This window comes from Lactuca virosa, chromosome 3, assembly GCF_052849685.1.
Source record: "Lactuca virosa cultivar CGN04683 chromosome 3, Lactuca_virosa_CGN04683_v6, whole genome shotgun sequence".
In the NCBI taxonomy this organism is placed as follows: domain Eukaryota; kingdom Viridiplantae; phylum Streptophyta; class Magnoliopsida; order Asterales; family Asteraceae; genus Lactuca; species Lactuca virosa.
Genome location: NC_136428.1, coordinates 140,425,631 through 140,434,337, shown reverse-complemented (window position 1 = coordinate 140,434,337; position 8,707 = coordinate 140,425,631).

Genomic DNA, 8,707 nt, shown 5'->3' with positions numbered 1-8,707 from the left:
ACTCTTTGACTAATGCATACAAGTAGTTCACTATGAATAACTATATGAATGGTTTAGAGAAGAGTATCATGGAGGTAGATGGGATGCTCAAGACTACTGAAGAAAGAATTGTTCCACTTAGGAACACAAATTTCAACCACTCCTAATTTGGCTATTATGGAAGGTGGTGTCAAGAGAAAGAGGCTCTCTCATGTTAATGTTAAAGGAAAACAGAAAGGAAAAGTGGGTGCTCCTAATTCCAACCCTAAGAAGGACATTTTTGACATACCATCAGTGAATGACCCTAAAGAAGCCATTTGCTACTATTTCCAAGAAAAGGGACATTAAAAACGTAGCTTCCCTAAGTATCTGGAGGATCTTAAGAAGAACAAGGCCAAGGGTGTTGGCACTTCAAGTATGTTTACAATTGAATTATATTCGACCTATACTTCTAATAATTGGATACATGACACAAGATGTAGATCCCACATTTGTTCTGACACGTAGGGACTAAGACGAAGTAGGAAGATAATGCATGGAGCGCTTGATTTGATTATGGGAAACAAGATTAGAGTAGTTGTTACCAAGTTTGGAGATTACGAGCTTTCATTACCTTCTAGTTTTTTAGTTATTTTAAAATATTGTTCCGATTCCCCTTACATTGCAAGAAACATCATTTCATTTTATGCATTGTTGCGTGACGGTTTTACTTTTGGATTTGATAATGATAATGCTAGTATTTAGGTTTACAAAGATAATATTCTTTATTTTAAAGCAAACCCTCGCAATGGAATATATGAATCTATGATTGGTGTAATTAGAAATGATAAGTTAATCTTAAACGTTAGTTCATACACATTGGATAAATCATTTTTACGGCATTGTCGTCTTGGCCATATATAAAAGAGGAGAATCGCCAAGCTCCACTCAGATGGAATATTGGAATCATTTAACCTAGAGCTTAACGTAGATTGCAAATCTTGCTTACTTAGGAAAATATCTAAGTCTCCTTTCACAGGAAACTTTAAGAGAAGGACATATCTATTAGACATCATCCATCAGATGTATGTGGTCCATTCAGACACAAGACTAGACATGGTGAAAGATATTTTGTCACATTTACTAATCATTTTAGTAGATATGTGTATATTTATCTGATTAAATATAAGTCCGGGAGATTTGATGTATTCAATAAGTTCTAGAGAAAAGTAGAGAACCAAATGGGCTAGAAAATCAAGTTAGTTCGTTCTTATAGGGGCAGAGAGCATCTTAGTGATGAATTCTACGATCATATTAGAAATTGTGGGATAGTCTCACAACTAGCTCCACCAGGAACACCACAACATAATGGTGTGTTTGAGAGGAAAATAAAAACTTGCTAGACATGGTTCATTGTATGAGGACTCGTGCTACACTTCCAATTAGTTTCTAGGTTTATGCTCTAGAAACTTCTGCTTACATTATAAACATTGTACCAACTAAGAAGATTGAGAAAACACCTAACGAAATGTGGAAAAGGACTCGTCCCTCTCTTGCACAAATTAAAGTTTTGGTTTGTGAGGCTTTCGTTCATCGTGAAGCGCTCGACAAACATGAATCCAGATCCAAAAGTTGTTACTTCGTTGGTTATCATAAAGATTCTTTTGGATACTTGTTCTATAAGCCTACTGAAAACAATATCTTTTTTGCTCGTAGTGCAGTCTTTAACGAGAGATATCTAATATCTCAAGAAACTAATGGGTGCCTAATTGATCTGGATGAGATTCAAGAGTCAACCAATGAAGAACCTGAAGTTGACACTGGACCCCAACAAGAGGTTGAACAACCTGTTGAGGAATCTAATGTACTTCCACCTCCGCCTTGTAGATATGAAAGAGAATGTCGTACACCACAGTTATATGGATTCCATATTACTCAAGAGGATGACAATATGCAAGGCGATAATGAGCCATGCAACTATCAGGAAACCATGGCAAACCTAGAGGATACAAAATGGCAAAAGGAAATGGACAACGAGATTCGGTCCATGTATAATAACTAAGTATGGAACTTGGTTGATCCTACACCTGGCCTTAAAACTGTTGGGTGTAGATGGGTCATCAAGAAGAAGACTGACATACATGAGAACGTACATACTTATAAAGATCGACTGGTTCGTAAGTTTGTACTTAGACCTAAGGAATTGATATGACTAAACTTTCTCACCAGTAGCTATGATTAAGTCTATTAGGATACTACTTTCCATAGTTGCATTTCATGGTTATGAAATATGGAAAATATATGTAAAAACTACTTTCCTTAATAGGAAACTGACTTAGGATGTTTACATGGCTGATTTAGAAGGTTTTGTACATTTCAAATCTCCTAATATGGTATACAAGCTTGAAAAGTCTATTTATAAACTCACACAAGCACCTCGCAGGTGGAACATCCATTTAATTAAGAAAATCAAGGAATTTGGTTTCTTAAGAAATGAAGATAAACAATGTATGTGTATTAGATCTAGTGGGAGAGTAGTTGTCTTACATGTCTTATATGTTAATGATATTATGAAGAGTTTGACTATAAAGGACTTGGGAGAAGCTACTTATATACTTGATATTAAGATCTATAAGGATAGATCTTGGCGAGTAATAGGACTTTGCCAAAATACATACTTAGATAAAATATTGAAGAAATTCAATATCGAATAGTCTAAGAAGGGATTTGTACCTATGTAACATGGCATGGCTTTGAGTAAAACCCAAAGTCTCAGTATTAGTGAAGAACTGGACAGAATGAGCCGAGTCCTATATGCCTCAGCTATAAGATTAATCGATGTATGCCATGATATGTACAAGGTCAGACATATCATACGTCATTAGTATGATGAGATGTTATCAAGCCAATCATGGTGAAAGTAATTGGACCGTAGTCAAGAACATTCTAAAGTGTCTTAGGAGGACTAAAAATATGCTCTTTGTTTATGGTGGTAAAGAAGAGCTAAGCGTCAAAGGATATGTTGATGCAAGTTTCCATATTGACAGGGATAATTTCATATCACAGTCAGGTTTTGTATTCATCTTGAATGGAAGAGCAATGACTTGGAGAAGTTCCAAGCAAGAGAGTATAGCGGACTCAACTACAAAGCATGAGCATATTGCGACCAATGAAGCGGCCAAGGAAGTAGTGTGGCTGAAGAAGTTCATCAATGATTTAGGTGTTATTCCTAGCATAGCCGAACCTATTGAGATCGTCTATGATAATGAGGGTGCGGTTTCCTTAGCTAAAGAACCTCAAGATTAAAAGCGCACAAGACATATATATATATATATATATATATATATATATATATATATATATATATATATATAGATAGATAGTTCCACTATATATGCAAGTTGGTTGAAGATGAAGACATCATTGTGAACAGAGTACCATCAGAAGATAATCCATCTGGTCCGCTCACTAAACCATTTTCATAGATCAAGCATGATGCTAATATTAGTTTTATTGGCATTAGATTTGTTGGTGAATTGGTTTGATTTCACAATTTGTAGTTTAATCTTTTGGAAAATTTTTAGATATTATGCTCTTGGTGATTATTAATAATAAGTATCTATGTTTGTTCATCTTACAAGTGTTCCTTCTTGTGTATGTTTAGAACCACTTATAGAATGATCTTTTATTATTCAAACTTCCATAATCAATCCTACTCTTGGAAGATAGTAGTGAATTAAGATTGTCATAGTATTCGTAGATTGTTTATAGCGATGAACATAACAAAGCCTTGCGACCAATACTGATGAATACTTGAAAATGGATCATGTCATGAGTAAATTAACACGACTATATTTATTATTCTTCAAATGGAGATGCATGAGGCTTTGTTATAAAATTTGTTGTACCTTGGTCTTTCCCAACGTTGTCTGTAATAGGATGCCATACAGGGTTTGACTAGATATCACATCAGGAATAGTACTGACCTATGTAGTCGAAGTTTCTTTGATCCTTCTTTCAAAAATGGAGAAGTATATATATACATATATATATATATATATATATATATATATATATATATATATATATATATATATAGGGCCCTCATTGATTTGGTGTTGACAAAAGATGCTTGGTCAAGCTGAGACTGAGTTGATTTGATTTGATAGTCAGCCTGAAGGTCACCACAATTCGGTATCGGAAAACATATTATTAAACCACGAGATTGACCTATATCCATGTCTCTAGTATATAATAAGATATCATTAAGATTATAGGAATTTAAAGTTATCGGTCTTGTGGTTGTTTATAGCAAAGTTGTTATAAATACAGTAGTTACATTGGACTGTCACTCACTATTGTCTCTAGTATATATTGGACCGGTCAATTGTTGATGTCTAAGTATAGTGGGAGCTAATGGATATTAGTGCCTATATCCATAACAAGCTCGGTAATATTACTATAAATAGCAATGTACTTTTGGGTTACACGCAAGAACAAAATATAACGGAACTGAAAAGATATTTATATGAGGGACTTGTTTTTTTTAATTAATTAATAGTTTATTTAATTAATTGGAAAATAATGGAATATGAAATATTCCAGAATTATTTAAATTCCATAGATTATTATTATATTAGGTAATTATCTTTAGGGTTCAAATCATCAACCTATATAAAGATGGCTCTAAATCCGATTTTGACACATTTGAAAAGACCATTCAGCTATCAAAGTTCAGAACCCTCAAAGCCCAAAAGAATCCCGAAGTGTAATTCCCAGGACGTGGCACCTTGATCACCATGTCATTGTCTGTCGCATAATCGAGTTTTAGATTTAGTCTGCAGCTCATAGTTCGAGGATTGCTTAAATCTGCTTCTACATTGTTATTTGGGTGCGATTATAGGCGAGGAACTTTGCGTTGAGTTCTCTAGTCCAATTGACTAGATCGTCAAGAGAAGAAACCCAATAAGAAATCAAAGGTATGGTTCAATATATTATGTACTATAAGTTGCATTGATTGTTGAGTTTGATCTGTTTTTTCCTGTCTATTAGACCAAAATTGTTGTCTCTGCTGCCCATTATTTTGGTCTTTGACTAGGCTCGAAACTCATCAATGTGAGCGTGTACTACATGATTGTCTCTTTAAGAGAAATATGACATCACTTCCAATTATGTAATATATATATATATATATATATATATATATATATATATATATATATATATATATATATATATATATATATATATATACACACTCGAGGAGCAAAGAGAAAATGACAGTTGAATCTTTCTTAAACAAACAATTATGTAATACATGTTTGCATCCTAAATGTGATAAAGTATTCAAAAAGTAGCCCCAAAATAGGTACAACCCGAAATTACATTCTAAATCAATTTTGGGTGGGTATTTCTATGTTTGTGATGATTAATACAAAGAAACACAAATGAAAAGAAGTTTAGCATATTTTTACTACAAGGAATGAGGCCTATGCGGATGACACTTTCAGCCACTATGCCGCTGACATGTAGTCGGGAAAGCTTATACCGACGACTTGTCGTATGTATGAAGTCGTCGACATAGCCCCATCGGTAAAAATGGAAAATGTTGTCAGGATAGATGTCGTCGGTACAGAGCCACCAATGTCGACAACATGTCGTTGGAAAGGGCCATCAGGAGTAATTTTCGAGGAAAAAAAGTTTTACTATAAACTTATTCCGACGACTTATCTTCAGTATAAGGGTCACCTTTACCGACGAAAGTCATTGGGACAGGTGTAAGCAATACAGACGACTTGTGGTCGGGAAAAGGGGGTGGCAAACAACTTCCGTTCTAGTAATAGAGACAACATGTCGTCAGTAGAGGTGAAACCGTTTTTACAGTTATAAAGCTATAACGTCGACATGTCATCAATATAGCCTTTTTTAAATATTTTTCACAAATTGTGTTATATATACCAAGCCTATTATTTAAAACAAATCTAAACACTATATATGTAGAATAATATCAAATACTTAATAACCATCACAACCCGTTAAAATTCAAAATCTACTACATTCAAATTCAAAATCTACTACATAGAAAAAAAACAAGTTTTCAACAAACATTGTTCAAAAATAACATAAAATATCAATCAGAATCTTCATTTTTCTCGTTCTCATTCTCGTCCTCGTTCTCCTCGAGCTCGTTGGTTGGTTGGTTGGTTTGTGGGTATTATGTAAAAACATATTGGGATTGAATTAGAATTCTGACTTTGGTTGTGGTTGGAAGTTAGGAATGAAGGACGTGAATGTTTTATTATATATTTGTTGCATTTGTAGCATTTGCTGTTGCATGTATTGCATTTGTTGGGTTAATGCAGCAACTTGGGAAGTATCTGAAGAGTGGGATGTGGAAGCTTTGGAACGTTTGGAATGTTCATTTGGAAATAAACTATTGTTGATGTTTGGTTTCCTTCCAACTCCGTGAATATGTCCGTGTCTCTAACCGATGGCACAAGTGAGACAATGTTCTTCATTTAACTTTTCGCTCTCGCTGAGCTCTTCTTGCAACAACATCTTCTCTCGTTGAATTTTTTCCTAAAATAAAGAAAACAATAAACATACATTAATTAAAAGAAATAACTAAATCTATACACTAACGTATTAACTTTGTTTATTACTTACCTAAGCTACTTCTGCTTGCGGTGTACACCAACCCCAACTTTCTTAAAATTGCATTTGTCTCCTACTGTCGATATGTTGCAGGTCTAGTCCATTTGCTCTCTATAATAAGACATAAACAATTAATATATCTAATTACCTCCTCACGATGTCTTTCTACATATGATATACTTCCATGGCAACTCGTATATGGAAGTTTGGCCCTACTTTATTTACCTTTTTGGCACTGATTCCTATAACCCTCGTCCAAAAAAGAAGATCAATCATGTCATCCCAAGCTTGGTCTTCCTTATCTTCCGGTGGACATTGTCTTGCACCTTCCACATCATCATATCCGCCAACCTCATCAAAATATTTTTTCACAACATGCTCGAACGGTTTCCCACATACATGTACCCCGATACATATCAAGACCAAAAATTGTCTGCAATAAAAAAACTAATTAGTAAAAAAATATTTAAAAAGAATAAATTTTTTCACATATAAATAGTATTGTGTACTTACTTCTATTTCAGGATACATAGGTTTATAGAAATGGAAAGGAACACACCTCCAAGTCCTAAAATGGAGTGGTACATGTTTTGCCACATAATTTAAGATAAATCTGGTCAACATTTTTCCATTATCATTTATGAATTTATAGGCACCCCTGTCACTATCAAAATCCACGAGTAAAGGTTTTTTACCGCTGGCCGAGAACTTTTTTCACATTGTAAAACTTATTCCCTTGCCATGCCGACGTGTCGGGTATGCTACATTGACACGTATAATTGAAATTTAGAAATTCAAAAATTTAAAAATATATCCAATATAATTAAAAAGTTCATGTAACTTACAAGATTGACAACCCGTTGGTTTCTTGCCAGCACCCCTGTGTGGAGGTCTTTCCCCGCCGTCTCCTCCATGCCCCCTCGCAACATTTGTTGCCATCTGTTTAACAAATATTGGAAAAAAATTTAAGAAATAAAAATGTATAACAACTGTAACATACCATCAATAAAAATACTTAAAAGAACTAATAAACAATTTTAAGTAATCAAAATGTATAACAACCGTAACGCACCATCAATCAGAATCATCACTAGACAATATACATGTACAAGATCATCATTAATGAATTCATCATCATTTCTGAGATCGACGTTGTTATCTGAAGAGTACGTTTCACCACCATCATCTTCATCATTAATGAAAGAGCCATTGCTTATAGTAGGTGGCATACTTGATTCACCATCATCATCTTTATCTAAAGAGTTCATATCATTACCGTCATCAGAGTATGTATCAGCAGCATTGTCTAAGTCGACATCCAAGGAAAAATCATTTGATTGAGTGTCGTTCACCACATCTATCTCATTCACACCGTGGATGATCCCAAATTTTTTGATGATTAACATCTTCCACAACTTTCCGGTTATTGTTTCGAGTAGGATCTTGGAGATAAAACACTTGTTTAGTTTGAGTTGCTAAGATGTACTACTGATCATCAAACCGTGTTTTACCGACATACAATTCATGAATAGTATCGATATCCGTACTCTTTTTATTAATTAAACGTCCATTACTTAATGACGCATTGAACCATTTACCACGAAAGAGTACCATTGAGTAACCGTGTAAATACTGCAACTCTATGATGTCCTCCAATTAACCGTAGAATGGTGTACCATCTACTCCTAATGTAAGAATACCACTATTTTGAGTAGTGTGTTAGCGATCATGGCTAAGAAAAAAAAATCCAACACCATTTACTATTTAGGCAGTGTAAGAGGTTGCATTCAAAAGACCATGTGTCAACGCCTTTAATTCGTTAGTGCATTCTGGAGGCGATTCTTTTTGGAGACGATAAATCTATAAGGAAATATAATATTGTACGCTTAAGTAATAATATAAATTAGTTTTACATTATAAATTAGAATATAAGATATTTACCTTTCTATTGAACCATGGAGGAAGTTCCTTTTTCAAATCACTTTCAGGCAGTTCTGATTCTAATTCCTTGGATGTGGGACAAAACAATTAGAATATTTTGAAGATATCATAACACTATAAAAAAGTAGTTAATAGATCATAAAACTTACGATTT